The following is a 9,115-nucleotide window of genomic DNA, read 5'->3' as shown; positions in this document are numbered from 1 at the left end:
AAGCATTAGATTATATCAACTTAAATTTGTACCTTCAAATTTTTGTATAATTTATTAATCTTTCATTGTCTGCAATGCAAATAATTATTAAAAATAAATTTTAAGTGGATAATGTCAACACCCATGAATACATTATTGTGTTTCTTTAACAAATATAAATATTAAAAACTCTTCTAAGCTTTTAAAAAAGAAAAACCTTACGACATATTTACAACGTTAAATTCATATTATTAATTATTAATTAGGTTATTGTATTTTATTCAGGTAAAAACTAGACGAGAGAAAATCTTGGTTCTTGTAAAATTAATAAATGTTTTGAGTAAAAAATATTTTTTAAGTGAAATAAAGAAATAAATAAAAATAACGATAGGTTAACAAACAATCTTCACAACTTTCTCTTACAAACACGACGTGATAACTTGCAATTGATCAGTTCATATTTGGTCAGACGGAACTCATTATAAACTGACCAATTATAAACTGATACATCATGTTTATGGGAGAGTTAGTGAGAATCGTCTGTCAATGTAGTATTACTCAATAAATAATACCCTATTGTGTAACTCCATCTCCACATATATAATATCCAAAGGACTAAAATAAAAAATTGGATTAAATTGGGCCAAGAACTTAATTTTCAGATGTGGGCCTTCATATCAGAGGGGCCCAAATAGAAAACACTAAACATAACACATGACAAAGTAAATTATAAATCAAATAATATTAGGACATTCAATTGTGGCTTTGTCTAATTCATAATTTAAGATGACATTTAATTAAAATTAGGATTAAAAACAAATCCAGGCCGGTGGCACATGGATTTGACATGTGTCCCTACCAATTGGCTTTTCAATTTTGACGAAAATTAGATTTTAGAAGTCAACAAATAATTAATGGGACACATGAACAGCTATACTTGCATGAAACATGCATATATTTGGGAATGTCTTTGTTGAATCTGCTTTTCAATAAAAATTGCTTCTTGTAAAAGTGATCAAATGTTCTTTCCAAAAACAACTTCAAATTCTTTTTTCCTTTTTCTATTCTTATTAAGTTATATTACCCTAATCACAATCCTTTTTTTAAATAAATTTTGACTTATTTAATTGTGTTATATTATCTTCAGGGTTGTGCACAAACTAAAATTATACTGTTCTCTTTTGAGATTGGTTACAAAGGGTTTTGATTTTTTTCACAACAAGATATTTAACTGATTAGACTATCCCTTTAGAGACTTTTTTTTTCTCGTATTTAAATTATAAACAAATATTTTTTTATTAATTTTTTTTGTAAATTTTTAGGTGTCTTAAAATGTATGGATTTTTTTATGGTGGGGTTTTCCTTTGTAATTATAATTGATTTATAAGTCATGGTATAATAATAATAATATAATATATTTCTACTCCAATGTTACAATTTATTTTTATGCTTTCAATTAATTGGTAATAAGCATTCATAATTGCCATTGAAATTTGTGATTTATAATACATTAATTAGAAATTTTGTAAATAGGGTTGAATTTATATTTAAAACATGATACGCAAATAATAGTTAGAGGTTCAGTTTCATTGCATGTTCAGATGTTCTTCGAACAATTCTAGAGGATTGAATAAAAAGGGTTTTCTGGATGGAGGAATATAATTGAAGTCTATGAAAGAATAAAAAGAATGTTGTAGGGTTTGATGAGGACGAACATGTTATAAGAATCTGTAATAAACTAGACATGCTTTCGACCTAGATTTTTGAACATATACTTCTACAAACAAGAAGCCTCATTTTAATGGGTGGGTTCCCATAAAAAAGGAATTTGATTCGACGAAATGAAATTGGAAATTTCAAAGCTAAGCTGGCTGTTATTCTAAAAACCCACCTGAATATATCCCTTTTGTTCACCAATCAACCTTTATTCTTTGTATCTTGTATTGAAACCATTACTGCCTCCATTCCTCACCCTTATTCTTAGTGTCGAACCCATGTTTGAATTGTTCGTATACCTTTGTTTCTTGGAATAGCCTCCCATATTCCTCACTCCTAATATTCTTCTTGTTGAATATTTGAATTGCTCGTCTCATCTAGAAATATTTATTCTCACGTCGACTATCTCTTATTCTATAGTAATCTTTGAAAGTAAAATAAAATATTTAACGAGTGGCATAAGCAAGTGGTGCATGTGACAAAAAATGTAGGGGTCAACTATAACAAAATGAAATAACACTGTAGAAGGTGATGGTGGTTTAGTAGTGATCATAGTGGTGATCATGGTCACCCTCAAACCAACACAGGAATAGGATATAGTTCCGATCATGTTACAGGTTGAGCATTATTCCTGGGAAGTTTATTGTATTCCTACTTCTTCTTCTTCAACAACCCTCTCTAATCATGCATCGCTAGCTCGTGCCTTGCACATGGTTTGGAGTTGCTGTGTTAGTTGTTCAAATCATTCATGAAATCGACACATATTTAACTTCATATTGTGGTGAAAGATTTTTGCCTAATTGTGTTGGGATCTTTCTCAGTTTAGATAGTTATTATTGTCCTTACATGTATTTATTTAATTTTTAGATTAATTTATTTCTAACACATCTTACAACAATTAATTATAACTCAATTATAGCTCTGTTATTTGAATTTTAATTACGTTAGGATAAGTACATCTTAATTTATCACACCTTACGAATTGTGTTTAGGGTCATATCATAATCTCTTCATTCAATAATTAGTAAACCTGAACAAAAACAACCCAGGGGTGATTAGACAGTCAACTAAGACTTTTAGGTGTATTACTCAAGAGGTCTTAATTCGATTCTTCTTGTTTGCAATAGAGGTGGTCATTAAGGATTACTCGACCGTTAACTTTTATTTCGGAGATTAATTGATGGCGCGTAAGCTGGCCCAAATGCCCCGGGTTTCCAGAAAAAAAAAAAAAAAAAAAAAAAAAAAAAAAAAAACCTAACAAATCACAAATTAATTAATTGAATTGTACCACCAATATGAAATTCTCTCCATATCCCATCTTTTATTATATTCCATATATTTCTTTTAAATTTGATAATGTTACAATATATATAATATAAGAATATAAATTGCAAATTGCAACTAAAAAAAGATTTTTCAAGTGTAGTAGAAAGTGGAGAGACTCAAACTCGTGGCCTCTACAAGATGGGAAGACAACTTCTAATTAATTAATTAAATAATTATAATTAGCATCACTTAACTACTTAGGAACTTGAAAACACCATTGTTCAATTATTTACAATAAGATTTATTATTATTATTAATTAATTTAAAAATTATTAGAATTAAGTTTAAGACTCATTTAATGAAGTAACACTATGTAAGCGACAATGTAGGGCCAGTGTTGACCACGTGGTAGACGCATCCTCTTCCTTTCCACGTGGGTCCCAACTCTACGCAAAGCGATCATATATTCATATTGGCCCATTCACATGGGGCCATCCTCCTCTATATTTTTTATTTATTTTTAAGAAGGTTCCATTTATTTAATTTTTAGTTTCTTATCCCAATTTTAATTAACAGTATTAATTTGCTCCTGCCACAGCCGCTCCTGCAAAAGTCGGCTTTATCATGCTGCATAATATTTTTTTAATTGCTTATTCGTACAATAAGAATATTACCGAGTCCGTAATTCATGTTATAACCACTCTCGTTAATTTTTTTTTTTTTTTAATAATGAAAAAATGTATTCAAATTTCATAAACAAAAATTCTAAATTTATTTTAATTATTTTAGATAAAAATCGTCGTTTTAAAAATACATAATTATATTACCATGTATTTTAATTGTCTAATCTTGTATCAAATAAAGTTTCGAACTTCCTCATAGTTACACATATATATTTTTCATTTAAACAAAAAATGCTAATTTCATCTGCCATTGTGAGAGATTGTTAAGTTTCGAACCTTGAACCATTTTTAGAATCTTTTGAATAACTTTTTAAAATTATAAAAATACCAAGAATCCTATGCAAATGTGTGTATAAATATAAAAATACTCCTATTAGAGAGTATTTAACAGTTTTCAATAATTACTGTTGATCTACTAATCCATTGAAGTAATTAATTATTTATTTAAAAAAAAAAACAGAATACCTACTATATAATATATATTTAAGAGTAACCCTAAGGGTTGACATGATGGTTAAGGAGGTTTATTTTTTCTTGAATTCTTAGGTTTAAACATTACACCACCTACCACAATAATATTATGATTTACCTAATTCTTTTAGTTTTTAGGGATTCAATGAACCATGGAGATCAGTTGAGATACCCACCAGTTGATCGAACACCTCGGTTACAAAAAAAAAAAAAAAAAAAAAAATTAAGAGCTTATTATATGTTATCTCAAACACTAGGTACTAGTAACTAATAACATTATTGTTTCAAAAATATAAATCATATATTTAATAAAATAGTATTAATTTATTATAACATTAATCAAGCTTAGTAAATGATTGAGTGAAGTTGATAATGAGCTTTTGATGAGACTATTGTGTAGCCTGGTCCGTTCATGCATAACATAAATAAATAATAATCCAATGTCTAGCTAATAGCAATAACTAGCTTTATAAATTTCAGATGCCGACTTTTCTGCCCGCTCTTCATTCATTATTTCAATATTTAGTGGTCAGCAAAAGTAAAATCAGGGCATTTAAGATTGCATTTTGTTATTGAGTCAGAAATTAATTAATTAATGTGGTCAAAGAGATTAAAGAAAGCAACTCATTCACTGGCTGTCACAGTTGTTTACTCAGCCTCAAACTTTGTTGCCACTACTTACTATTTAATGAAGGTGTAAATTTAATGGCATCTAATATCTACCAACTATTAAATTTATGACAATTGATTCAATAATTTCGTCACAAAATTGACATCTCTTTGTATTTATAAACGAATTGACATGGTGGTTGATTTAATCAGGAACGAACTTTTTTAAATGGATTTTTTATAAATAGGCAATACTAATATAAATATATATTTAGTTTTTGTTTTTCAATGTTGATTGATGAAATCCACATTTTAAAACATCTCACAAAAGATATCGACAAATATTAATGAATTTTATCGCAATCGACCAACTACTAAATAATATTTGTTAGTTGTAACTGTAATCACTATTAGATGGTCGAATGGTCAACTAAGACTCTTGAATGAATGTATTATTTAAGAGATCTTCAATTCGATCTATTTTGACTCCTAATAAGTTGATTGTTTGAGACTTATTCAATCGTTAATTTTAAGATTTTGAAAGATTAGTTGGAGTATTTGTAAAAAAAAAAAAAGTGTTTATTCGTTATTGATTTCCATTTCATAAAGAATGAAAACCAATGAATTGATATACGCAAACATTAATTTCACGGTATGAAAAATGTTTCTTTGCTTTAACAGGTTGAGCCTTCCTTTACATTGTCGGTAACTTGAAAATTCTAAAGTTTAATCATTGTTAATTAAGGGAAAATGAATTATGAATTTTAAATTATTGGAATAATAGTATAAATAGAAGAGGACAAGATCTGCATGCGTAACGTGGGAGAAGAAACTCAGTCACGAGAACGTAAAATGAGGGCATAATGAGAAATAAGAAGGGGCTACGTCCAGCCGACTAGCCGTTGCCTCCTTCCTATTTTTATTATTATATTTATTTCGCAGCTATCAATAAGTAAAATAACGCGGTTACTCTTCCTCCTCTGTTGCCTGCCTTCAATTCGCGGACCACCACCCTCTTCGATTTTCCAATTAATTAATTTTATTTTTATTCGTTACTGCGTCCAGTCAACATTATCTTTCCACTTTTCCGACTCCCCTGTTCATATTTCACCTATAAGTAACTCGTTTAATATTGTACTATTTATGTATTTAATTTTTCTATATATAAATAATAGAATTTTACTGAATATGTTTAATTGGGATACAATATATTTGATTCATTGAATCCAATCGTGATTGTAACATCCCATATACTCATTTCTATGCGTGGGGTTAAGTAGGATTCAGTTTGTTTTATTTTTTTAATGACTGGAGATGTCTGGTTTAATTTACACATACTTAAACTAGTTTCTCAAGACCTTAAAGTTATCAGTTTGGTACAACCTCCAGTGACCACTTTTATTAGTAATCGCAATGACTCGAATTCAAAATATCATGTTAGATTTCCCTCTTACTTTTTTAACCTTAATTGGATCCTCTTCTTAAAAAACATGTTAACATCCTCCTCTTATTTTCTTACTTACTACAAAGAGATTCAAACTTGAAAGACTATATTATATTATTTTTTTGTTCTTTTACTATTAGGCCGCCCATGATGGTTAAGTCAATTTGTTCTTAATCATCTCAAGAGTGAAACTCACATCGTATCTTTTGATTCAAATATTTTTCATCACGATAAACAAATTAAAAGTATCATTATTTATCTATATATGGGAAGTAGTACAAATGTACAATATGTTACAATTAAAACGCAACCCTAAAAAAAAAGTGAGTATGTGATGTTACAATGATACATTATATTAATACACGTAATTTTTATATGCACATGGTTAAATTATTGGCATAAATGACGTATAATTATACCATTCATGTTACAAAAAGATTATCTTAAAAAAAAAAAAAAACTCTAAGGTAAACAAATCATAATATCATTTATTATTCATATAGTAAGACCACGACTTGTATATAACATGATCTTACATTGATGAATAATCCTTTTTAATTAGGTTTTTTCCTTTCAGATAATTATAATATAAATCGTTGTATTTTATGTTATTTGATGTTACTGAAAGTTGAACTACGCTCTCTCTCACCCTCCATTTTTTTTTCTTTAAATCTTAACCCCGTAGATTTGATGTAAAAACTAGAGGTAACATTGTTAAGAATTTAGCCGTTATTAAACTATTAATTAAATTTGATTTAATCTACTAATTAAACAAAAAACAAAATATCAATCGGGTCAACCTACCGCCATTGTTATTCAATCTAATCTCTCTCCCTCTCTTTCCACTCTATTAAGTTGGGTCAACCAAACTCCTTATTTAATTCACTTCCATCTCTTCCATCTTCCTTTATAACACCTCCCTCTCCTCATCTTCCAACCATCTCCATCACTCAATGGCTCACTATTCACCCACCATGGACGACGAACCCTACTTCCCTGACACCGATCTCGACCTCAGCTTCACCTCCACCGCCACCGACCGCACCTTCGGCTCCTCCAGCGCCCGCTCCAGCCTCGCCCGTTCCAGCCTCACTCTCAGCTTCAATGAATCCATTCTTTCCTCCACCACCCTCAACGCCTTCAAACACCAACAACGCTACAAGCACAACCGTTAGTCGTAAATGGATCCTCATTGGTCGGCGATTAAGGCCGCCACGACGCTCTCCTCCGACGGAAAGCTCCACCTCAAACTCTCAACTCGTGCGCCACCTCGGCACGGGGAACCTTGGGAGAGTGTTCCTCTGCCACCTCAGAGACTGACGCAGCTCCGCCGCCTTCGCCCTCAAAGTCATCGATAAAGACTCACTCAGCTCCAAGAAACTCTCTCACGTTCAATAGGCCGAGATTCTCTCCATGCTCGACCACCCGTTTCTCCTCCCTACACTCTACCCCACCTCGAAGTCTCTCATCACGTGTCTATTAATTGACTACTGTCCAAACGGCGACCTCCACTCGCTCCTCCGCAAGCAGCCTCGCAACCGCTTCTCGATCCAGGCCGTCAAATTCTTCGCCGCCGAAACGCTCGTCGCTTTGGAATATCTCCACGCTCTCGGCGTCGTTTATCGTGATCTGAAACCGAGAACATTCTTCTCTCGTGAGGATGGACACATCATGTTATCAGATTTCGATTTGTGTTTCAAAGCCGACGTGGTCCCCCACTATTCAAAACCGGGTTCATCGGTTGGTGATAATTCCGACGCAGAAGAACGGGTCAATTGTTTCGGCTTGGTAGCGAACCGCTGCGAAACAGAGGAGATGGAGGCGGAGTTCGTGGCGGAGCCGGTGACGGCGTTTTCAAAATCTTGTGTTGGTACGCTGAGTATTTAGCGCCGGAGTTGGTTTCTGGTAACGGTCACGGCAACGGAGTTGATTGTGGGCTTTCGGATTTTACTACCGATTTGTTGTACGGTGCGACGCCGTTTAGGAGGGAGCAAAGAGAGCACGCTGCGTAATATAGCGTCGAGCAGACAGGTGAAAATCCACGTGGGAAGAACAAGAGAGAAGGAGTGCCGGAAGCGCGAGATTTGATTGAGAAATTGTTAGTGAAAGACCCCACGGAGGAGGCTAGGATGCGCCAGGGGTGCAACGGATATAACGTCACCCTTTTTTTGACGGGGTTAAGTGGCCGTTAATAAGGAACTACCAGCCGCCGGAAGTACGAGGGCTCGTGAGAAGAACAAGGTCGCACGTGAGCGGCATGGTGAATGTTTCCCACAGAACAGGCGATGCTGGTGGAATAAAATTTCGTTTTTGAAGAAGAAAAATAATAAGGGGTTTAAAAGTAATTTATTTAATTTAAATTGTCATCAAAATAATAGTAATTACTATAAATACTCCTATGTTAATAACAGTAATAAAGAAGGGAAATTATATTAGTTTTTTTATTTTTTTGTTAATTAGGTCGGAATATTTAGTGAGGAGTTTTAGAGAGTAAAGAAGATGGAGGTTTTTATTTTTTATTTTATTTTACATGGATGTGAGTTTTTGTATATTAATCAAAAATACATAATGAAGATTCATCTTTAGTTGCATAAATAAAATTCCACATATCCAAAATAAATAATATCTCGTATGATCATTATAATCACTAAGGTATGGGAATATGCTATATCAACTCACGCTTATTTTTTCATGGACTGATTATTTTGCATTAAGATTTAAAGTCTTACAAGACAAAACACAACATCTTTGATTTGGTTGGTTGGAATTCTGGTATTGGTATACCCAAGTGTACTCATCTAATGGGCTTGAGCACAAGATCAGTTGGATCTCAAGGCCCAATAATAGGGGATCCAACAAAAAGCAGCCCAATACTAACCGGATGAAAGAGTCTTCTTACTTCTTATGATGGGGTTATTGAGAGATAAAAAAGCCCATTTCCTGGAAG

At 32.4% G+C, this 9,115-nt stretch overlaps 1 pseudogene; it reads left to right on the top strand.

Annotated features, from left to right (window-relative positions):
* The first annotated feature begins 7,142 nt into the window (after positions 1-7,142).
* LOC116115057 lies at positions 7,143-8,482 on the top strand (annotated as a pseudogene).
* Positions 8,483-9,115: the final 633 nt, after the last annotated feature.

This window comes from Pistacia vera, unplaced genomic scaffold, assembly GCF_008641045.1.
Source record: "Pistacia vera cultivar Batoury unplaced genomic scaffold, PisVer_v2 Contig73, whole genome shotgun sequence".
In the NCBI taxonomy this organism is placed as follows: domain Eukaryota; kingdom Viridiplantae; phylum Streptophyta; class Magnoliopsida; order Sapindales; family Anacardiaceae; genus Pistacia; species Pistacia vera.
The sequence above is the reverse complement of the archived record's forward strand: the minus strand, read 5'-3'. Positions and strand labels throughout refer to the sequence as shown.